Below are 24,352 nucleotides of genomic sequence, written 5' to 3' on the forward strand. Positions count from 1 at the left end.
TCTCTTGCTTTCAACAGCCTTCAGCACTAGGTCTTCACTGGCAGTTCACCTTCCAGATATTAGTCAGATTGATGCTGATGAGCTTCCATAAATGAACAAGTGCCAGGCTACATTTAGAAATGTGCACTAACACAATTTAGGGGGGAGTTCTAGAAAGGGCGTTAAGTGTGTTAGCACGCACTAACTGCTAAAGACAGCAATTCCTATGAGCATCTTTAGAGGTTAGTATGTACTAACGTGATTTTTTCATGCTAATATGCTTAGCCCCCTTTCTTGAATTCCCCCCTTAGGGCTAGCTTCACTAAAGATAGCAACTCAATTGCTGTTGGCCGATTCTCTGGCCAATTTTCAAGCTATCAAGTTTGCATGCAAATGATTTGCACGGAGGTACAAATCATTTGCATGCAAACCAACCGACTCAATCGTTCAGAGAACGATTGAGACATGTGAAGAGCCCTGACAGTAGTGAAAGGAGAAGCAGTCTCCTGTCACTGCTGTCAGGGCTTCTGCTTTCTTTTTTAATGGGACAGAAGTTCTGCACCACTTAAACAAGCACCATCTGTCCCATTAAAAAAGCTGACAATTGCCCGCCTGCTGAGCCACCGTTCCCCTGCCCGCAAGTCTGCTCCCCCGTAAAAAACAGCAGGAGGGATGCTCCCTCTCTCCTGCCATGAAGACTCCCGCCGGCCCACCCGCTTCCCCAAAAAAATGGCCCTCCACACCCTGGTGTCCATACCTTCTTTTGGGAGCAGGAGGAACCACAAACACCTCCTGCTCCTCCGCCCAGCTTGCTACATTACTGGGCCTTAGGCCCCTCCCTGTTGAATCATGTGATGCATAGTTACCAACGGGTCTACAGCAGTCAGGTTTTAGGATTGTAAAACCCAATGCAAAATAGCCAAACAATGTAAGTGAATCAATCGCTTGGCTATTTTACATAGGGTTTTACTAATTTGCATGGCCCGATTGTAAAATGGGTGATCGAGGGGAAAAACACGTGGTGGGCCATTTTGTAAATCGGTTTGATTAGCAGCGATCATTACTAAGCCTGTGAAAACAGGTTTAGCGACGATCGCTGACTTTAGTGAATCAGGGCCTTAATACGTTATTTAACACTTACCAGTTTGCCTATGTAGATTAATCCCCTCATTCTATACCAGTGTCCTTAAATTTTAAAAGCCATTTCCATGCCTAAATTTATAGCCTACTGCCTTTCATATGGGTAAGTTATGAGTGTATAGGGCAGTAATGCACCTAGTCACTATTGCATAATGACTTATCTCCAGATTCTATATATGGCACCAAGATTTTGGCACACTGAGATGTGCATACACATTAATTGGTTAATCAGCTCTTAACCATCAATAACTGGGTGCCAACATCAATTATTGTTGTTAATTGACACTCATTAAAATTTGCATGTGCACCTGGCTGCATGTTAATTCTATGTTAATTCTAACTCCTATAGTTCATATCCCAAAAGGGGGTGTCCAAGTAGGAGGGGCATGGGCATGTCAGGGGCATTCTGGAAAGTTATATGTGTAGTTCTACAGTACTTTGTACACATGCCTAATTTAGGTGCCAGCATATATACCAGGTTTCAGCAGATGCAAATCTAGCATTTTGTGCTACTCTATAAAGGCCACATGTCCTTTATAGAATAATGCTTAGTGGCAGTTTTGGGGTGGTGCCCATTTTTGAGCGCTATTTATGAAATTCCCTCAGTGCATAAATGAAGGCATTCAAAGGGGAAGGGCATAGGCATGTCATAGGCGTGGCCAATATTTATGGAGGCTACTTACAGAAAACTGTAAATTACATATTTTGGCTCACCCATTAACTTCAGAAATAGACCTGGCATAAATGCATGTGCCTACATTTAGGTGCACCAATACTGGTAAGGCTAGTATACTAGAAGAACACTTACATTGATAAGCTTTTGTTATAGAATTGTCTCCTTATGGGGGGTAATTCTATAAGGAGCTGGTTAACTGTAGATATCAGGAAAGAATGCAAATCTTGATACTTTAGTTATTTACACAAGTGGTCACTTATGCTTGTAAATGATCTCTTATAGAATACCAATTAGTGGAAGAGTATGTGCCACAATTTGATGCCATGTATTTTACTGATGATGGGCATACATATGAGTGGAGTTAGAGCAAAGAATGGGCAGAGAGCACAAGTGTATGCATCAGTTATAGAATATTGTAATTTATGTGCATTCCAATTCAGGCATTCTCACCTACAGAGTTGGTGTAAGCTCTTGCAGCAAGTTAGTCAGGCAGGCAAGATCTGCCTTTCCTGAAACCGTGCTGGCTGGTCCTGGTAGAGTTTAGCGGGACTTGGTTATAAGAACATAAGAATTGCCGCTGCTGGTCCATCGTGCCCAGCAGTCTGCTCATGGGGCAGCCCTTAGGTCAAAGACCAGTGTCCTAACTGAGTATAGCCTTACCTGCGTACGTTCTGGTTCAGCAGGAACTTATCTAACTTTGTCTTGAATCCCTGGACGCTGTTTTCCCCTATAACAGCCTCCAAAAGAGCGTTCCAGTTTTCTACCACTCTCTGGGTGAAGAAGAACTTCCTTACGTTTGCACTGATCTATCCCCTTTTAGCTTTAGAGAGTGCCCTCTTGTTCTCTCTACCTTGGAGAGGGTGAACAACCTGTCTTTATCTACTAAGTCTATTCCCTTCATTATCTTGAATGTTTTGATCATGTCCCCTCTCAGTCTCCTTTTTTCAAGGGAGAAGAGGCCCAGTTTCTCTAATCTCTCACTTTACGGCAACTCCTCCAGCCCCTGATAGTATGTTATGATCTTAAGGTGGCTAAACAGGTTGAAAAGGTGACGGCAAAAGCTAAGAAGAATGCATGGGGGGGGGGGAAGGGAGAAGTATGGCCAGTAGGAAAAAGGAGGTATTGATGCCCCTGTACTAGACTCAGGTGAGACCTCATTTAGAATATTGTATACAATTCTGGAGACCGCAACTTCAAAAAGATATAAACAGGATGGGGTTGGTCAAAAGGAAGGCTTCTAAAATGGTCGGAGATCTTCCTCATAACATGTATGGGGACAGACTCAAAGATCTCAATATGTATACTTTAGAGGAAAGGCGGGAGAGGGGAGATATGATAGAGGTATTTAAATACCTATGAGGCATAAACGTGCATGAGACAAATCTATTTCATTTGAAAGGAAGCTCCGGAATGAGAGGGCTTAGGTTGAGTGAAGAGGATCAGGAAATAATTTTTGCAGAAAGGGTGATAGATGCTTGGAACAGTCTCTCCTGGTAGAGGTGGTAGAGACAAATACTGTGTTTGAATTCAAGAAACCATGGGACAGGCACATATGAAATCTCTTAGAGAAAGGAGGCGGTAGTGGATGCTGTGGATGGGCAAAGTGGATGAGCCATTTGACCTTTATCTGCTCTCATGGTTCTATGTTTCTTTGAATATCCAGATATTTTCACTGTTGAAGCTAGATATGAGTCAGATAATGGAGAGCATGTGGTTGTGGTATTCTTGACTTGTGATTTGAAGAAACAGAAAGACCAACTCAGAAGAAAATTGCCTGGTTTTCCCTATGCCTGCAGCCCTGAAGACAGAATTTAAAAAAACAGTCTTCACTAGTTGGCATTTGAACCTAGATCTCAGTAAATAACATGGTGACCCAGGTTGAATAAAGAGAAAGTAATGTACAATTCCTTTCAACTTATATCTAAGAAATGTTAAATTATTAAAGCTTTAATAAACGTAAGAATAAAATATTGATGCTGAATTATGAAAGTTTCTGCAGATACAGTGAAACGATAGAAAGGTCTATTATTCCTGTATTTGACATTAAAATATATTTAAAAGGGTTTATTTGGTAGAAATGTAGTCATTGGTATTCAGAGCCAGTGCTCAGAACATGGTACAGTACAGCTTAGAAGAGGTTATATAGTAGATTGATATGTAGTATTAGTACATTTGTCCTGGTGCCTTGTCTTGCTCTTGGGTGTTTTGATACAATAGAGTGGCCCTTTATTTTAACAAAATTATATAACAATTCTTGATTGATTAATTCAATTTTTATACCTCCATGCACAATAAGCCATCCTTTTGGGGTCCTGTTTTAGCAAGCCTGCTGAAGATTAGTGGAGCTCAGGATCCATTCCCCTGTTGTTTGCTCACCTCTTTGACTTGATCAAGAACTGTCATGCAGGCTGTTTAGGTGCTTAGAGTATTCCTTCAGGGCGCTCATGGTACCGGCTGCATATTGTCTCAACCCCCCCTCTCCCTCTTCTTCGTGAGGGGGAGGAGGGGTTGAGGGTCAGTCCATGGAGTTCCAACTGGCAGCCCGAAGATCCCAGCGAAGTGACTGAGTGACTGGAAGCAGAGGACGTCTTTTAGAACAGCTACAACTGAGAGGAGCTGAAGCAAGCAGCAGCAGCACCATTTCCCTAGCACATGGTCTGTGAGTAAGTCTGTGACAGCCTATATGAAAAAAATATATATTTTTTAAGGGGGTGTCTTCAAAAGCTGTTTTTTAATTGTGTCTACAGCTAAGGCCTTGGTCTCCCTTCCCTAAAATCCTAGGGAGGGGGAGGGGGTTTATGTGTTTTTTTTAATGAGCCTTGAGGTGATTTTTAAGTTGTTTATTTTGTTCTAAAATTCACCAGCAGTGGTCATCTTGGATTTTCCCAATTTTCTTTTTATTTCTCAGACACCTCATTTTGCTTCCAAAGTGCCAGGGATAGAGTCCTTGACTCTAATAGCCCTATATCATGCTTTGTTCACAAAAGTTCAGTCTTGATCTCCTTACTGTCTCAAAGCACGGCATCCTTGATGGGAGATTTGGCCTCCTATGATGAGGATCAGGATGGAGTCCCAGCTGCGGACCTAGGAGAGGATCTCTCCAAATGGCAGCTGTTCAAGTTTTTGGCCCTGCCAGACATTATTACTGAATCTCTTTGTGAGCTCAAGATTGATCTACCTCAGCCCCAGTCATCTCAGTGTTCTCTTTTGAACAGAGTCCGGTCTCAGTCCATGTCCTTTCCATGGCATCCAGGCATACAATTCCTGGTTACAGAGCCCTAGAAATGGGGGGGGGGGGGGGAAGCCATGACTAGGCTGTATCCTCTGGATCCAGAGTTCCAGCAAATATTTGCTATGCCAAAAGTAGATTCCTGGTAGTACACATGACTAAACACACCTCCTTACTTAGTGAGGGAGGAGTTGTGCCCAAAGATACACAGTACTGCAGATTAGAAATGGTCCTCAGGAGGCAGTTTGAGGCCCTGGCCCTTGGAGTTAAGGTGGTGTCAGCTCCTTCTTTTGTAACATGCGCCTGCCATTTATGGCTGTGAACCCTGGATATGACAGCAGCTGAGCCATTACCTCAGCTTGTGCTGGCAGGAGTGGACTATGTGGCTGACGCACTTTATTATGTAATAAGAGTCATGGCAAGAGTCTCCGCATACTTCATCTCTGCCCGACGCATGCTGTGGATCAGACAATGGGCAGGCAAGTCAACTTCCAAGGCTGTGCTGAGAAGGCTTCCCTTTAAGGGGCAGATGCTTTATGGCAAAGGCCTGGATGATCTTATAGCCAGTGTGAAAGATTGTCATCCCAAGTCCTTATTGAACAGCAAACCTCGAGCTGCTAGAAGCCAGAACCACAGCTCCTTTGAAGGGTCCTGACGTTTTCGCCAGTACACCTCAGGAGGCTCATCTCAGAGAACTTATCAAGGTTCCAGACAGAAATATTCCGGAAGCTGGAATATCCAAAATATAGGTTCCCGGGCTACAATGTCAGCCAAGAAGCTACAATGATGCCAGGCCTCCAGCCGCCCTTCAGTACTGGGACTTGGCTCTTGGACTTTCTAGAGTTCTGAGAATATATAATGATAGATCTCTGGGTCTTAGATATTGTCAGAGAATATTACAAAATAGAGTTTGCATACCCTCTGTTCGACTGGCTTGTGGGTTCTCTGGTGGGTCAACCAGATCAGGTGGTCCAAATACAGGCAACGTTAAACAGTTTGCTAGATATTCAAGCCATAGAACCAGTTCTGGAAGAACACGCAGACTCAGGCAGATATTAAATATATGAATATGTTTATGTTTATTAAAATCTTTCTATACCGCCCATATAGTATATAGTACATACTTTATCATACCCAAGAAAGATTTTGATGACTGAAGGCCCATTCTGGATCTCAAACAATGAACACAACAAGAAAGCACCTTGGATTTTCAGCCAAAGATAAGAGACCGGAAGTGCAGGGCCGTATGCCTTTGTGTAACAATGATCAAAGTCTGGACTGCTATATGGGTTTCCTCCATGGCCCCTGATAGGTTGGGTGGTCTGTTGTATAGCATCTCACCCAGGGAGGGTGATCCTCATGGCTCCGGATTGGCCCAGGCATCCTTTGTATGTGGATCTAGTACACCTACAAGTGGACAAATGTCCCACTCCATGTGTATCCGGACTTGCTCACATAGGGGCCGATTGCTCTAGAAGATCTGGATCACTTTGGTCTTATAGCATCACTTTTGAGCCCACAGCGCTAGCCAAGAAAGGATATTTAGAAGTGGCCATTCACTCTTTCGGCGTATGCCAAGGCATGGGATACTTTTCAGTGCTGGTGCAATAAGGAGAATCTGGAGCTCAGCAAAGCCCCAGTATCGTCAGTACTGGCCTTCCTTCAGGAGGATCTGGACAAGGGATTAGCAGTGGCAGATGGCAGACCTGGCTTGCTTTAGATGCTGAGAGAAGCGAGCTTCCATGGCTGCTCACCCACACATTATCAGATTCTTCAAAGGAGCCTTGAGGCTTAAGCCGCCAATCTGAGATCCCTTCCCTTTCTGGAATCTCAACATTGTGTTAGAGGGTTTTTTGAGGGCCCTGTATGAGCCTTTGGAGGAAGCTTCTCTCATGGATCTTATAATCAAAGCAGTATTCCTAGTTGCAATTACCTCAGCCATGAAAGTCTCAGAATTGCAAACTTTGTCATGCAAGAAATGAGAGTGACCCCAGCATTTCACATCAACCAGGAAGTCAAGCTACCAGCCTTTCATCCTATGGGTTCTAAGAAGATAGACATGGCTTTGAAGCTGTTTGATGTCCACAGAGTTCTCTTACATTACCTGGAAGTTATTAATTTGTTTCGTCTATTGGACCATCTCTATGTTCTAACCAAAGAGTCAAACCAGAGGCAGACCAACCTCTAAGGCCACCATTTCTTAGTGGATTCAGACAGCGATCTCATCCACCTACATTGTCTGTAGCAAACAACCACTGGTGTCGTTGAATGCACATTCAACCAGAGTAGCAGCCTCTTGGGCAGAATCAAGAGCAATATCTCTAGAAGATATAAATCTGTGACATGGCCTTCCTTACATACGTTCACTAAATTCTATAGGGTGGAGATGGCAGCACAAGAGGATTCTGCTTTTGGATCCTCAGTACTGAAAGCAGGCTTATCTCTCCTACCTAGGACTTTGAGGACTGCTTAGTTATGAGCATACCATACCTATTGCACTGGAAAAAGAGATTAGGTTCTTACCTTGATAGTATCTTTTCCAGTAGATAGGAATGATATACTGAACCTCCCACCTGATAATTTCTGATGCGCCTGTTTCTGCCTTATGCTTCATGGTCATCACCATAGCTAAGACTTCTCTGCCAGTTGGACTGTGGGTTCAGAATCAGTTTGTAAATAGAATCTAAAGAAATAATTGAGCTCCACCTATATTCAAGTTGTTGGTTTTATTTGATGTGTTTTACTGTTCAATGGTAATTTTTGTACATTTATACATTACAGTTTCATTATTAACTGTTATAACGTTAAATGAGCAGACCAGTACCTTGGTTGCAGGGAGTTCCCCACGTCCCTCCTTCTTCTGTCTTTTACTCTAGAGCTCTTGCATGCTTTGGAACAAAGTGAAGGGGGCAACAGATTCCTGGGAGAAGATGGAGGTTTCTCTTGCCCTTTCTCCCCATTGTTCCCACATCCCTTAAGTTAACTCAACTTGTACGTCAACTCAACTTGTACTCCACTAATCTTCTGTAAACCGCATAGAACTTAACGGTATTGCGGTATATAAACTGTTATTATTATTATTATTATTATTGATATCTTTCTGCAGTATGCCTGCGAGAATGGACAAAGTACCCTAAGGTTCAGCATACCATTCCTATCTATTGGAAAACATATAAACAAGTTAAGAACCTAATCTCTTTTTATTTACTGGATTTTTCCATAATTGAATTTAGACATTTATATTGAAAATGCTCCTCTATGTCTTTCTGCCCATGGAAGCGTCCCAGCTGCCATATTCTGTACAAGCTGAAGTCTTCTAAGGCTAATCTTAGATAATCCTTCTCCCCTAAATATTAATCAAAATCAGTATGAGAACATTTTTCAAAGGGATCTTTTAGACTAATGAAGGAACACAGGATCCCCATTTAACAATCTTCCCTTCCCAGTTGTGACAAATCCAGAGCTACTTCAGAGTTTTTGTCTCTGAATAGCCGGAATTTGCACTGTGGCAGGTATGTAGTCCTGTCCCTTTAAGACTGAGGGCTGTTGTAGTATGGGAAGAAAGTCTGCCCTGCATTGTGTAATGCCTGAGTCTGCTTTCCCCCTGGCTTAGGGGGCGTGGCTTAGAACTCCTGAAAAGCCAGCTCAGATTGCAGAGAGGGGAGAGACAGGATCATGGGAAGCAAAACTACCAGAGACCAGGAAGCTGCAGACCGGGAAGAAAGCTGGGGGTAGGGCAAGGAGAACTGGTCTGAGCAGAGACAGTTCAGGAGCCCAGCTAAAGTCCAGGGTGAGTGCCCTACCAGAGATTTGCTATGGAGATTAGTACAGGCATACCAGAGTGGCAGGAACCAGCTGAAGCTATGCAAATCAGCTAAAACTGTAAGTTTAAGATTTGCTTTAACCTTCCTGTTTTCCACTATGTGATTTTAGGTTTACTGTGTGTGTTAGCACAATCCTTTGCTTTGGAAGAAAAGTTACTGAGCAGAGAAAACGTTTTGGATTTTTTGTCAATTTTTCCTGTTTCTCCCACGTTGGGGCTGATTGGTGTGCTGCGTGCAGCTGAGACTAGCTTAGTGCAGTTCACACGGCTACTGCAAACAGAGCTGGAGTTGCAAGCTGGAGGTTGAAAATCTGAGTTATATGTTGAAAACTTACCTGTGAATCTGCAATAGGCTATCCACTATCTACTAAGGAACTGCTTAGCTTTGTTTGTCTCCAACCTAAGACTGTTAGACGATTGTATGAACCAAATTAAGGAAAACTACCTTGCCTACTTTAACATGTCCACACAGTCATTGAAACCTGCTAGGAAGCATAACCACGGTTTTCATCTGTGTTGATAAAATCCTCTTTTTGAGTTTTTGTTGCTGTTTGTTTTCTATCCACAAACTGGAGGATGGGGATTTTTTAAAAAAATATATTTGTTTTTGCAAAGACTTTTTCCAGGGCAGAAGCCTTCGGTTATTGATTGAATGTATTTCCAGATTATTGCTTGTGAAATATATCAGAACTATAACCAAAGGGGTTGAACCTTATCTGGCTGGTGGTCTGAATAAAGTTTTCATTTTTTTTTGTTGTTGCAAAGCCATTTTGACTGTGTGTCTGTTTTGGGAAGACTGCCTCTCTTACCTTTGATTGTGCTGTTAGGCAGTTACCTAGCCTGGATAAAAGACCTGAGGAGACCCTCAAGTTTTAGAGGGCACGCTGGGAGAGATTATTGTTACTGCCCAAACGCACTAACCAAGCCGGTTAGGTGCCTAGGGGTAACATAGTGCAGTAGGGATGGTATGCTGAACCATAGGGTAAGTGATTCATTTTCACAAGCATACTGCAGAAAATGTCAGTCACAACTTTTAAACACCTCATTCCTGGTCTCTGCTGCCCCCTTCAGTTTCTCTTTCTGCAGGTGAGCATGAAAGATGTCTTTTGATGTGCTCAGTTTATTTCTTTTTTTATTTTGTGGTAGTTTGTGATTTTTTTTCACTCTAGTCATGTGGTTTTTTGATTTTTTATGTAAAGTTAAGAGTTCCCTTTTCATAAGGTTGCATGGAGGGGAGCAGATTTTAAATCTGTAGCTGGCAGGTGTATCCTTCGGGGACCTGTTTCAGGCAGCCTACTGAAGATTTGTGGAGCTCAGGGTCTGTTCTCCTGGTGTTTACTCACCCTTTTGACTTTGTCAAGGGCTGGAGCTCAGGCTTTTTGGGCAGTAATAGCATTCCTTCGGGGTGCTCATGGTGCCGGCTACATTCGCCTCCCCCTTCTTTTTTTGTAAGGTCCAGAGGTTTGGGGTGGATGAGGGTCGGACCATGGAGGTCTGACCGACAATCCAATGATCCAAGCGAAGTGGCTGAGTGACTCCTAGAACAGCTACACCTGAGAGGTCCAGCATGTACCCTTCTTTCATCTCTCCATCCTGCATCCCCCTCAACAGTGAGATAGATCCAGCATTGCTCTGTCTCCTACTTGTGAAGTCTGGAATTTTTTCCTCCCCTCACCCACATTACGCTAGCCTGGCACCTTTCACTCTCCAAGCCCCCACCACACTGTGAACCTTGCCTACTCACCATAAACAGGAAGTCATGTCAGCGGAGGTGGGTCACTGCAGAGGGAAGGAGGCCTATGCCTATCTGAAAGAGCATCTTCCAAACTGCTGGCCAGACAGGCAAAGTTTATGGTGTACTGGGAAAAGGGATTTGGAGAGAGAGGTGTTGGGCTGCAGGATAGGGAGAATAAAACTAGAGAGACAGAGAGATATGCCAGACTTCGGTTGTGAGGAGCAATGCAAATGCATGTGAAAAATGCATTTAGTCTTGTGAGCTGCATGTGCCACATTCCTAATACATGTGACTTGGCATGTCTGAGTCCATGAGGTGGGAGGAAGGGTATGAGAAATGAGTTATAGTCATATGCAATGGTGCCCATCATTGCAGGATTCTGGAAAGAGCCATGATATGTGGTTCCTAGCTGAGGGCAATCATTGCAATGACCAGACTAAATATGTTGGGATGGATATAAAATGAGAAAAACAAGTATAGTTGTGAATGAAGTTTCCTAGAGAGCAATTCTATAAAGATAGGGCATATATTTAGGCACAAAGGCAATTACTTGAGTTTCTTCTGTGTGCCTACTTTCTATTATAAAATACTAACTTTAACAGGTCAGATATGTGGATATAAGTGCAATCCAGTGGCGTAGCAAGGACTGAATTGGCTTTGGATGAAAAAATTAAAATGGGCCTCCCCTATAGCACAAGAGAAAATCCTGAATGGATAATAGCCAATAATATCCAAAAAGTAATAATAAGAAAAATACAGAATTGGCTAACACACCTAATCCTTGGAGAAAACAGGTCTAGGGGAGTAGAATAGATCAAAAAATTATTAAACAATGGACATCAGTATGAGCCCTTGATAGATAAGCGTAAACCTCTGGCTCAGGCAGTGTCTTAAAAGTTGACCAGCACCAGACCGCAGTCTAAATGAGAGTAGCCTCATACATCATGTAGTCCATATTATATCAAAAAAATGTGGATCAAATCAACTCCCAAAACCAAATAAACTTGTTTGATCAATTCCGTTGATGTAATTTGGAACAGATTCCTGAAGAATTCAAAGGGGACAAACATTCTTACCTCCTGAAACGTGAAAACTTTTGGATTTTCCACCTTCAGTCCTATCCCCCGATGGGACTGAATGAGAATGTGGATAGATGTTTTATTGTGTGAACAGTCTGGTGGTCAATCGTTACATGGTCTGTTTCAATTTTAATTTTAATTTTGATTTCAATTTTTTTTTTTTTATCCTTTTTTCTTTTTTATTCGGTTTATTCTCACCCTTATTCTCCATATACATATATTTTTTGTAGCTTTATTTTTTCTTTAGTTGTGGTTTCTGTAGCGTCTTGACGTCACCACGTCATTACGCTGGGACATCTTTTTGCTTTTGGGCGTTGTCCATGCAAGATCTCCCGGGCGTCTTTAAAGCCTGAAGCTGCCATGTTTCATTTCTCCGGTACTAGCGTTTGATTGCAGTACGCTAGGGAACTCCGGGACCTTTTTGACCGCCAGACTTATCAGTCTTTGGCGGTTCTTTATCCACTTTATAGATTTCCTTTAAAATAATCCCTGCTCCTGATGAAGTGGCGAAACGGAGCTCTGTCGAGTGGTGATTCAAAGAGTGGTGATATTTATCAGCGTCTCTTAAAGTGGTGATATTCATGAGTGATTTAACGTGTTAGGATACTTTTGATTGGGCTCTTTTTGGGCCACGGTGTGTTTGTGCATGTTTGAGTGTTCTAGTGATTTAAATTATACACTCGCTATTTATTAAGTTTTGCTTGGTGTGTGCGTGTGTGGGTTAGTGGAAGTTTATAGCTTAGGAAATTCAATTGCCCTCAGCGTGTGTGGGTTAGTGGCAGTTCATAGCTTAGGATATTCAATTGCCATCAGATATATGATATATAGGGAGTTAGGATCTGCATTTGCACCTGCACTTTATAGGATATGACCCCAGTAATGGAGCGTTAGTGGGGACCTGCATTTGCACTTTATATTACTTTTGATTTTGTTATTTGAATATGACCTCAATCAGGGTTTGCATTTGCACTTTATCATATTTTTGCCTTATCTTTGCCATATATCTCTGCACTTTATGAACTGTTGGCAAGCACCTTGCACTTTGTATTCTTTTAGAATTATTGTACGATAATTACATTGTTTATTGCACTTTACACATGGACACTGTTTTATCACACATGTTCACCTTAGGGTCTAATATATTTATAGTATTTATTATTATATTTATGATTCTATTTATTTAGGTAAGCTTTTATTCACAAGGTGTGTGTCTGGGAAAGTATATATGTGTTATGCCCGCATATCCCCTTTTCCTTGGCGCAAACAAATTTATTTGGTTTTGGGAGTTTGATTTGATCCACATTTTTTTGATATAATATGGACTACATGATGTATGAGGCTACTCTCATTTAGACTGCGGTCTGGTGCTGGTCACCTTTTGAGACACTGCCTGAGCCAGAGGTTTACGCTTATCTATCAAGGGCTCATACTGATGTCCATTGTTTAATAATGTTTTGATCTGTTCTACTCCCCTAGACCTGTTTTCTTCAAGGATTAGGTGTGTTAGCCAATTCTGTATTTTTCCTCCCCTATAGCACCATTTCTTCTAAGGTAGTAGGGGCTGGGGATAGGATTGGACGAGGAGAAACCCCTTCAGAGCTGAAGTAAACCCTGCAAATCAAACACATTCCAGACTTATATAGAAAACCTTTCATAGTAATAGAAACAGAAACTGAAGATATCAGAGATGCACATATCCTAAAGCACCAAACAAAGCGACACTCAAAGCTCTTATTATTCAGCACTTTCTTTCACTTGTATTCTTCTTCTTCTTCTAGCTTGCTTCAATAAATAACTTCATCATTCATTCATATATTAGAAATATTTCTCACAATCTTCCATTCTTCAATTGACCTGAATTCGTGTTTCACTATTAGCTGGTTCAAGGAAAGTCCCCTTGAAACAGCTAATAGTGAAATGCGAATTCAGGTCAATTGAAGAATGGAAGATTGTGAGAAATATTTCTAATATATGAATGAATGACGAAGTTATTTATTGAAGCAAGCTAGAAGAAGAAGAATACAAGTGAAAGAAAGTGCTGAATAAAAAGAGCTTTGAGTGCTGCTTTGTTTGGAGTATTAAGTTACTAGTTTCACTCGAAGTTGTCTTTATATGTAATAGGCTAAGTATTTGGTGCATATCCTACAGCAGACATATTAAAATTAATAAATTCAGAAAAAAATAGTGTTTTCTACCATTGTTATTTCTTTTTTTCTTAATATTCTTTTCAGGGTCTCCTGTCATTTTGATATTTCTTCTCTCTTTTGTCTACGATCCATCTTTCATCCCTATCCCTATCTTCCCCTCATTTTCAGCACCTGCTATTTCAGTCTTTTCTTATTCAGCTAGTCATCTCTTTTTACCCTTCCTTTCCTTCCTATACTAATGATCCCAGGCCAAGTATCTCTTCTTCTCTCCCACTCCCTCTTTCCCCTCCCCTAGCAGGTCTGGTATTCCTCTTGTTCTCTGTCCCTTCATTACATTACATTAGTGATTTTTATTCCACCATTACCTTACTGTTCAAGGTGGATTACATAAGAATTGTCATGATATTAGGAAATACATTAGGAGAAGTTTGAACATTTTTGATTTGCTAAGGAGTGTATAGTAATTGTAGGTAAAGTTTGGGACGGATCTGGTTGTGTTATATAGGTTTTATGTATTTTTTGAAGAGTAGAGATTTTTTGTTTCTTTTTTGAAGGTTTTGTAGTCTGTAGTCGAAGATAGCAGATTGATGAGTTGTCTGTCCCGTTTTGCTGCTGTGGTGGCCAGTAGGTTGTCATATAGTTTTCTTCATTTGACATTTTTGGTCGGCGGGTGCGTGAATAGTGCGTGGATTCTCCTGTGTCTGGTTGAGGTGGATTGAGTTAGTCGGTTGTTCCAGTTGGTTGGGCTGTCTCCGTTTATAGCTTTAAATAGTAGGCAATGGAATTTGAAGTGTACTCTTACTTGTATTGGGAGCCAGTGTGAGTTGTGGTATGCCTCTGTGATGTGTTCACAGATCCAGCATCTTTCTAACCCCACCTTTTCTTCTCCTCTCCTCCCCTGCAGAACCCAGCATTCCTCTTATCCCACTGTTCTTTCCATACAGTCCTGGCATCTCTGTAAATCTCGATTCCTTTCTTGAAGGTCCTAGCATGGCTCGTAACTCTACCTCGACCTCTCCAGGTCTCTGCATCCCTCTAATCCCTCATCCCCATCACTTGCAGGTCCCAGCATGGGTCTAAACCCTTCCCTGCAAGTTCTGGTATCTCTCCAACAACACCCCCCCCCCCTTCCTGCAGATTCTGACATCAGTCTAATATCCTCCTCCAAGGTACTTGTGATCCACAATGAGCAGCTGGTAGAGGCAGCAAGGTAAACAGCTGCATCCTGTCCACAGGAAGTGACATAAGAGAGGTGGGCTGCAGCAGTTGAAAGGCCTTTGCAGCACCGGCCAGAAGCAAGCTGTCAAATTTGTTGGCTAGAGCTGCCGGTTGCTTGTTGCACATTTCTAGGGCCCAGGAGGGGAAAGGGGACCTCAGACTTACGAGAGGTGAAGAAATGCTAGAACCTGCAGGGAGGTACAACAGCAGGCATTCCCTACCATTGAGCAGCCCCAGGCATTTTAATGGGCTTGCTCAATAGTAGCTATACCTCTGATACAACCACTTACACTAGCAGAAGACCTGGTGTAAATGCTTATATCTAGATTGCTAAAAAAATGTGCATAAAATATAGTAGAGGTAAGGCTAGCTTCAGTTAGGCTGTGGTACTGTACCTAAGGGCCGCCGTTGGAGCGGACTGCTGGGCACGATGGACCACTGGTCTGACCCAGCAGTGGCAATTCTTATTACTGTGGATGCGCAGACTAGATGGGCCATTTTGCCTTTATCTGCCATCATGTTTTTATGTTTCTTATATGTGTAACTGTGCACCCTACCCATGCTCCACCAAGATTCTGCCCGTGTGTGCAAGTGACATGCCATGGCATTTAGGAACCATTTTATAGCTACAATTTTGGGCATTTATGTACATATGTGCACACATATAAATGTATATACCAGCAGTCTGGTCATTTATGTGCAGTACTGATATCATCTTTGTAGAATTAGTGCCAGATCTTAGCCCTGATTCTGATTTGAGTTAGGGACCAGAAGAAGCAGGCAGAAACTACTGTGTCAAAATGAAAACTCTTGGCTGTATCTTCCACTGTACAGTTTTATAAGATGGAACTAGTAATTCTAGGGATGAAGAAACCATAGAAATGAAGTAGTGAAATTTTGGGTTAGGGTTTGTCAGCCTCGGTTTTGCAAACTCTGGTGTGTGTTGTCCAGAGAGCATTATTTTGTTTTTATTATTTATTCACTTTTCTATACCGTTCTCCCAGGGGAGCTCAAAACGGTTTACAGGCATTTATTCATGTACTAAAGCAGTTTTCCCTCTCTGTCCCAGCAGGCTCACAATCTATAATAATAATAATAATTTATTTCTTATATACCGCTATACCGTGAAGTTCGAAGTGGTTTACAATAAAGATACATTTGACAGTACATGGGATAGAAACAGTTTACAATAAAGATATGTTTAGGTAGTACATGGGATGCAAGTGGTTTACATTAAAGATTCATTTTGTCAGTACATGGGATACAAGTGGGTTACAGTAAAGATATTTATCCCAGGACAAGCAGGCATGATATTCTCACATGTGGGTGACGTCATCTACGGAGCCCCGATGCGGAAGCATTTTCAAGCAAACTTGATTGAAGATTTAAGTTTGCTCTGCTGCTCCACGCATGCGTGCCTTCCTGCTCCACTAGGGGGTGCATCCCCTCGTGGTCTCCAGTTCAAAATTTTCCGCTGAGCCTAGAAGTCGTGTTTTTTCAGGCTCTGCCCCAACTGCCTTCTAGCACCGCGATTTTCTGGTTTTTTTCATCGTTTAAGTCGCTGTGCACCAAAGTTTTACCTTCTTCAACTTGATTCCTGCTCCGTTTGATCGACCCGGAGGCTTCCGGGTCCCCGTGGCCGCGTGGCTACTCGAGCCGCGGCCCCTTTCGATTCTATGTCCCGGCCCTTGTCCGGCTTTAAAAAGTGCACCCGGTGCGAGCGGCTTCTTTCCATCACAGACCCGCATCGCCGGTGCATCCTCTGCCTGGGGGCCGCTCATCCAACCGACTTCTGCCCCCAGTGCGCTACTTTCCAGAACCGGGCCCTCCGTCGAAGGAAAGCCCGCATGGCGGACCTCTTCGCCCCAGACCAACCCTCTACCTCGGCCTCGAGGTCGGCCCCAGCCTCGGCCCCGGCCTTGACCTCGGCCCCGAATACCTCGGCATTGCCTCGAGACTCGACTCCGAAGCCCTCGGGACAACAGAAAGCCTCGGCTCCGGGTAAGCCCCCTCTTCCCTCTTCAGGTTCTGTACCAGTGAAGAAACCAACCTCGGGGACTCCGGCGACGCATGGCGGAAGTCCCATGCTTACAGCCCCGACGAAGCCCTCCAAGCCTTCGGGCCGTGCCTCCACCACACGGGAATACTCTGATACGAGGTCGCCCCTGGTGGAGTGCACCGAGGCAGGGGACATGCCTTCGATGCTGTCCATGCCCGTCTTCCAGGACCTACTCCGAGCAATGATCTCGTCGGAGCTGTCCGCTGCAATGGCCCATCTACAACCGGCCTCTGCCTCGACCTCGACCCCGCATGTGCCAGACCAGCCTGAGCCTCGCGTCGAGCCACCTCGGGGAAAAGGGCGCAAAATTCGCCGCATCTCATCCTCCTCGGACTCCTCGCCGAGGCAACCGAGGCGCTCTCCCTCCACAGACCGCCACAGGGCAAAACGTCGGGGCAAACCGACAGAAACCTTGAACCGCCATACCTCTAAGAAGGCCCGGGGTTCTCCCACTCTACGAGGACGTTCACCTACACCTCGTACGGGACTGCTGAGGGTGGCAGAGTTATCACTCTCCAACCCACGCATCCTCCGAACTCCCCCTCGGACCGGGGCTCCGACCCGAGGTCTCGGGCTTTCACCGAGGGAGTCCGGGTCGAGGTCACCGATCCGACATCGATCGGTACCCCGAACCCCGGCATTGTCTCCGAGGGGCTCCTTGAGACGTCGGAGATCCACGACCCCGGAACACTTTCACAGTGCTTCCCCGACCTCGGAGCTTGGATCGGAGCAGGAACCTCGCTACTCGAGGGAAGCCTCCCCTTCCTTCTCCACCCGATGGAGGTCTCGTTCACCGACCCCGCACGGGGCCTCGGGAACATCCCGACCATCCTTCTCGCGCTTTGTCCAGGACATGGGCCACGCTTTGAATTTAGACCTCCAGTCCGACTCCAGATACTCTAAAGAATACCTAGCGGAACTGGATATGCCATCACTGCCCAGAGAGTCCCTTCGCTTGCCACCTAACCCAATACTCCAACAGGCTCTCTTCAGGAACCTGGAGACCCCCTATATGGTCACAGCCGTGCCCTCCAAAATGGAGGCCAAGTACTGCACAGTACCCTTTCCGGGATTTGAACAACCACAGCTCTCTCACCAGTCGCTGCTAGTAGAATCCTCCCTAAAAAAAGGCCCACCCCTCCCGGGTCTCAGCGGCGGTCCCCCCAGGCCGAGAAGGCCGAACCCTAGACAAGTTCGGCAGGAGACTATACCAAAATGCGATGATGGCCTCTAGGGTGCAAAGCTACACTTTCACCTTCACATCCTACCTCAAACACCTCATTGGACTACTGAGAGCCTTTGAGACTGACCTACCGGCCTCCCGCCAAGGAGCGTTTAGCCTGCTCTTGGAATCCCTCTCCAACCTACGCCTCCATCTATTCCACGCGGCCTACGATGGCTTCGAACTCTCCTCCAGAGAGGCAGCCTTCGCTATCGCCATGCGCCGACTAGCTTGGCTACGCCTGGTTGACATGGACCCCAACTTACAGGACCGGTTGGCTAATCTCCCCTGTGTGGGAAAAGAACTGTTCGATGACACTATCGAGGTGGCTACAAAACGCCTCTCCGAACATGAACGCTCGTTTGCCTCCCTTGTCCGACAAAAGCCCAAACCGCCCGCGTCCAGGCCGTATAGGGCCCCTCCGCGCCGCTACCCACAAAAATCCACCCCTGCCTTCTCGCGGCCCCCACCCAGGCGTCCGCAAGCCCACCACCGGGCCATGCCCAAGTCCCAACCGCCTGCGACTACCAAACCATCCCCGTCCTTTTGACGGGATACGCGGAAGGGGGCGGGCCCCCTCTGCCATAGTCCCAGGCCTCCTTCCCATCGGGGGTCGGCTCAAAGCCTTTTACCCTCGCTGGAAACAAGTCACGTCGGACGCATGGGTCTTTGGCGTGATCTCATCAGGATACTCTCTCAACTTTCGGGCCATTCCTCCGGACAACCCCGCAAGGAATTGCCCTCCCAACCAGACACAGCTACCCCTACTCCTCTCCGAAGCTCGAGACCTGCTTCGCCTGAGAGCAGTGGAGGAGGTTCCCCCCGACCAACGGGGGAAGGGCTTCTACTCCCGTTACTTCCTGGTACCGAAAAAAACGGGAGACCTACGCCCAATACTAGACTTGAGACGCCTCAACAAATTTCTGGTACGGGAAAAATTTCGGATGCTCTCCCTACCGACACTCTACCCCCTGATCGACGAGGGCGACTGGCTCTGCTCCCTCGATCTCAAGGAGGCGTACACGCATGTCCCAGTGCACCCCGCTCACCGCAAGTTCTTGCGTTTTCAGGTAGGGGACTGGCACCTACAATACCGTGTCCTCCCCTTTGGCCTAGCATCATCACCTCGGGTCTTCACCAAGTGCCTCGTGGTGGTCGCAGCTACCTTACGCTCCCAGGGCCTTCAGGTATTCCCCTACCTGGACGATTGGCTGATCAAAGCCCCGTCCAAGGAAGGGGTTATCTCAGCGACCCAACAGACTATTATCTACCTACAAAGTCTGGGGTTCGAGATAAACTTCCCAAAATCCCAACTACGCCCCTCCCAGTCCCTACAGTTCATCGGGGCCACGCTGGATACGGTTCGCCTCCGTTCCTTCCTCCCCCCTCCACGCCTAGAGGCGTTAGTAAGTCTGAGTCGAAGGATTTCCCTGCTGACCTCGGTATCAGCTCGGCAGATGATGATTCTTCTGGGCCACATGGCCTCCACCGTCCATGTCACACCCTTTGCCCGCCTCCATCTGAGAATTCCTCAATGGACCCTGGCCTCTCAATGGCGTCAAGACCGGGCCCGATCGACCGTCCCGTGACAGTGACGCCTTCCTTGCAACGATCGCTCCGCTGGTGGGCCGACTCTTCAAATCTTTCCAAAGGTTTGCTCTTCCTCACCCCACCCCACAGCAAGGTACTCACCACGGACTCGTCGGAGTACGCTTGGGGAGCCCATCTGGACGGCCTACGCACTCAAGGGATGTGGTCAGCAGAGGACCGTTGCTGCCACATCAACGTGCTAGATCTTCGGGCCATCTATCTCGCAGCTGTAGCTTTTCAACATCTGCTCCACGACCGAGTGGTTCTCATCCGAACCGACAACCAGGTAGCAATGTACTACGTAAACAAACAAGGGGGAACAGGGTCTTGGTCCCTTTGTCGGGAAGCCCTGCGCCTCTGGAAATGGGCAATCTCCAACAACACCTTCCTTCGAGCGGTGTACATACAAGGAGAACAAAACTGTCTGGCGGACAGACTCAGCCGCCTCCTCCAGCCACACGAGTGGTCACTGCACTCTCAGATCCTACGACAAGTGTTCAAAAAGTGGGGGACGCCTCAAATAGATCTATTCGCGTCCCCCCACAACCACAAGCTGCCTCTCTTCTGCTCCCAGATGTACTCCCCGGACCGGCTCGAGGCCGACGCCTTCCTCCTCGACTGGGAGGGAAGGTTCCTGTACGCGTTCCCGCCGTTTCCTCTGATACTGCAGATGCTGGTCCACCTGAAAATAGTACAAGCCACCCTGATCCTGATTGCCCCGCGCTGGCCACGCCAGCCGTGGTTTTCCCTTCTACTTCAACTCAGTGTCAGAGATCCACTGCCTCTGCCTCTGTTTCCCTCTCTACTATCACAGGGTCAGGGTTCGCTGTTACATCCCAATCTTCAATCTCTTCATCTGAATGCTTGGTTTCTCTCCCCCTGACTGCTCTCCCCGTGTCTCAATCAGTCAAGGAGATATTGGAGGCCTCTAGAAAAACCTCGACGAGAACCTGCTACTCCCAAAAGTGGACCAGATTCTCAACCTGGTGCTCCTCCCACAGCCAGGACCCGGTGTCGGTCCCCGTCCCTCTGGTCCTTGACTATTTACTTCAATTATCTCATTCCGGCCTAAAGACCAACTCCATTCGAGTACACCACAGTGCGATCGCGGCCTTTCATCAGCCCCTGGAAGGGAAAGCCCTCTCGCTCCATCCCTTAGTCTCTCGCTTCATGAAGGGTCTGCTGAACGTCCACCCTCCTCTCAAACCTCCCCCGGAGGTTTGGGACCTTAACGTGGTTCTGGCTCAACTAATGAAACCCCCATTTGAGCCCCTAGACAAATGCCATCCAAAATTCCTCACTTGGAAGGTAATGTTCCTACTCGCGCTCACTTCCGCCCGGCGGGTTAGTGAGTTACAAGCTCTGGTAGCGGACCCACCCTTCACGGTATTCCATCACGACAAGGTGGTACTCCGCACCCATCCAAAGTTCTTGCCTAAAGTAGTGTCTGATTTTCATCTCAATCAGTCCATTGTCTTACCTGTGTTTTTTCCCAAGCCCCACTCTCACCCCGGAGAAGTGGCGCTCCACACTCTTGACTGCAAGAGAGCGTTGGCCTTTTACCTCCAACGCACTCAGTCACACTGGAAGGTCCCACAACTGTTTTTGTCCTTCGACCCAAACCGGTTAGGTCACCCAGTTTCCAAACGCACCTTGTCAACTGGTTGGCCGATTGCATCTCATTCTGCTATGCTCAGGCTGGTCTCGCACTGCATAGTCAAGTAACGGGACACAAGGTCCGAGCGATGGCAGCCTCCGTAGCATTCCTCAGGTCCACACCTATTGAGGAAATCTGCAAGGCTGCCACATGGTCTTCGGTTCATACCTTCACCTCCCACTACTGTCTGGACTCTCTGTCCAGGAGCGATGGCCGATTCGGCCAATCAGTTTTACGAAATCTATTTGCTTAAATTGCCAACTTCCCTCCATCCCTTTTCAGATAGCTTGGAGGTCACCCATATGTGAGAATATCATGCCTGCTTGTCCTGGGATAAAGCACAGTTACTTACCGTAACAGGTGTTATCCAGGGACAGCAGGCATATATTCTCACAACCCGCCCACCTCCCCGAGGTTGGCTTCTTTGCTAGTTAAATGAACTGGAGACCACGAGGGGATACACCCCCTAGTGGAGCAGGAAGGCACGCATGCGTGGAGCAGCAGAGCAAACTTAAATCTTCAATCAAGTTTGCTTGAAAATGCTTCCGCATCGGGGCTCCGTAGATGACGTCACCCACATGTGAGAATATATGCCTGCTGTCCCTGGATAACACCTGTTATGGTAAGTAACTGTGCTATTTTGTCAGTACATGGGATGCAAGTGGGTTACAATACAAGTGGTTTACTATCAAGGTGCATTTTATCAGTGTATGGGATACAGGTGGGTTACAATAAAGATACATTTTGTCAGTACATGGGGTGTAGGTGGGTTACAATGGGGGGATTAAGTGACTTGCCCAGCGTCACAAGGAGCAGCGTGGGTTTGAACCCACAACCTCAGGGTGCTGAGGCTGTAGCTTTAACCACTGCGCCACACTCTCCCCATTATGGACTCCTTATAAGGTGTCAAAATTGACTGAGCATGGGTCTAGTAAGTGTTGGAACTACATCAAGTGTGTACACTTTCAATCATATGTTGTGTTTGTTTGTTTTAATTTAAACATTTGCGGGATTCAGTTTGAGAAAGGATTACAACCATGCTGTGTATTCAGATTGAATTACAGTAAGTTATAAAATAGTAGTTATGTGATCCAGCAGTTTTGACTCCTGTTTTGAGCAAGGATAAAGTTAAATTGTTTGTTATGCTTATGGGGTTAGCTATACACCTGGTTTTATCAGAATGGAAAGATAATGCAGTGGAATGTCTGTTTGGATTATAAATATGAAGAGCTGGCAGCTATTAAGAGTTGTAACATTTGACAGTTTAAAAGGATGTGGGCACCGCTAGATGCTTTTTGTCAGCTTGTTAATGTTTAATTGTGCTGGGAACTCGGCTATTTGAGAATGATGTCCTGGGGATTGGGGATTGTATGCATTTGAATTTTTGAATAAAAATATTGAACTACAGAGAAATGAAGTGAATGTAGAAATGATCGTCAAGAAAGCGGAATGCTGCTGTGAATGAACCAACAGGCACAGGGCCCGCATTATAATCTCTGAGCTAGAGACCATAGTACTCAAATGTGAGGGGCCTGGGGCAGAGGGGGGTGTCTCTAGATACATTGTCGCAATGTACTATGGAGAACATCTTCAGTAGGGCATTGGTTAATACATTCAAAACGTTTCCGCACATTCATATTTTCGCGCTCAACCCCAAAACATTCTTCGATGGCAATAAGAAGTTAGTAGACGCAGTGGCATAACAAGAGTAAGAGGCCCCAGGGTGGTGGCGCCTCTTCCCCATCCTCTTCTCTGCCCCATTGCTCCACTTCCCCCCCCCCCGCACCATGTGCATGCACCCCTTCTCTTGCTGCCCGCATTGGCGTTGGCGCTCCCTCCGATGTCACTTTCTAGGCGCAGGACCCAGAAGTGACATCAGAGGGAGAGCCGACACTGGCGCAAGCAACAGGTTGGAGTTGCTGCTCACGGCAGCAGATAGAAGTAAGGTGGGGGAGAAATGAAGGCACATGTGCGGCGGGGGGAGAAGTGGGGGGCAGAGAGAAGGAGGGGTACCGGCTGCCTCACCGAGATGGTACCTGGGGTGGAACACCCCACCCGCCACTAGTAAGATGCTGGGGAAATGTATTGCAAAACAGGGTGGTTATGTGGAAAAGCAATGTAATTTGCTATGAAGTATTTAATAGTGTTTAAAAAAATAAAAGCATGGAAACTTTGTAGATCCCTCGTACTTCTCAACTGCAGCCAGTTTTAAACACAGTGCCCATGTACATTGGGGTAATTTTCTATAGGGTGTCAAAAGATAGGTGCTAAGATGCTACATACTAAGCACTAATTCTATTTTGGTAATTATTAGGGCTGTGATTCATTTTTAATCACATTTTAAAAATTAGTTATGATTAAGAAAATTAATCATGTTGCATCTCCTTTCCCCTCCAATCATCTCTTCTGTTCTCTTCTATTCCCAACCCCTGTGAAAGGCACGTTTCAGCATCTTCCTCTCCCCCACTTGCATTTCAACATCACTAGCCCCCCTGCACTGGTCTAACCTAAAGATGGTCTTCTGTTGCTCCATGGCAGCGGCAGCATTACACATTTGCTGCCTGCAGCCAGGTCTGAAGCTTTTCCTCTGACCTGTCCTGCCCATGCACAAACAGAAATTAATGTCATAGGAGGTGGGAAAGCTTCAGAGTGGGATGCAGACAATGTTTGTGTGTTGTGTTAACTTAAGGTAGAAAAGTGAAGGGGGGATGCAGATGGCAAACCATTGGTAGAGAGAGGGGAGTGACCTGCGAGTAGGAATGAAGTGGCTACCAGTAGAATCTATGGCCAAGGTGGTG

At 45.8% G+C, this 24,352-nt stretch overlaps 1 protein-coding gene across 7 annotated transcripts in view; it reads left to right on the forward strand.

The window, feature by feature from the left end:
* Window positions 1–24,352, forward strand: part of ASTN2 (astrotactin 2) — a 1,902,914-nt gene that overhangs the window by 1,045,398 nt on the left and 833,164 nt on the right. The window contains exon 1 of one of the 7 annotated variants that reach the window (XM_033961681.1): window positions 8,697–8,814. The exons of 5 other annotated variants lie outside the window; for them this stretch is intronic. The gene's annotated coding sequence lies outside the window, so the exon portion shown is untranslated. One more of the 7 variants, XM_033961682.1, reaches the window with a different exon arrangement.

This window comes from Geotrypetes seraphini, chromosome 10 (genome assembly GCF_902459505.1).
Source record: "Geotrypetes seraphini chromosome 10, aGeoSer1.1, whole genome shotgun sequence".
NCBI classification, from domain to species: Eukaryota; Metazoa; Chordata; class Amphibia; order Gymnophiona; family Dermophiidae; genus Geotrypetes; species Geotrypetes seraphini.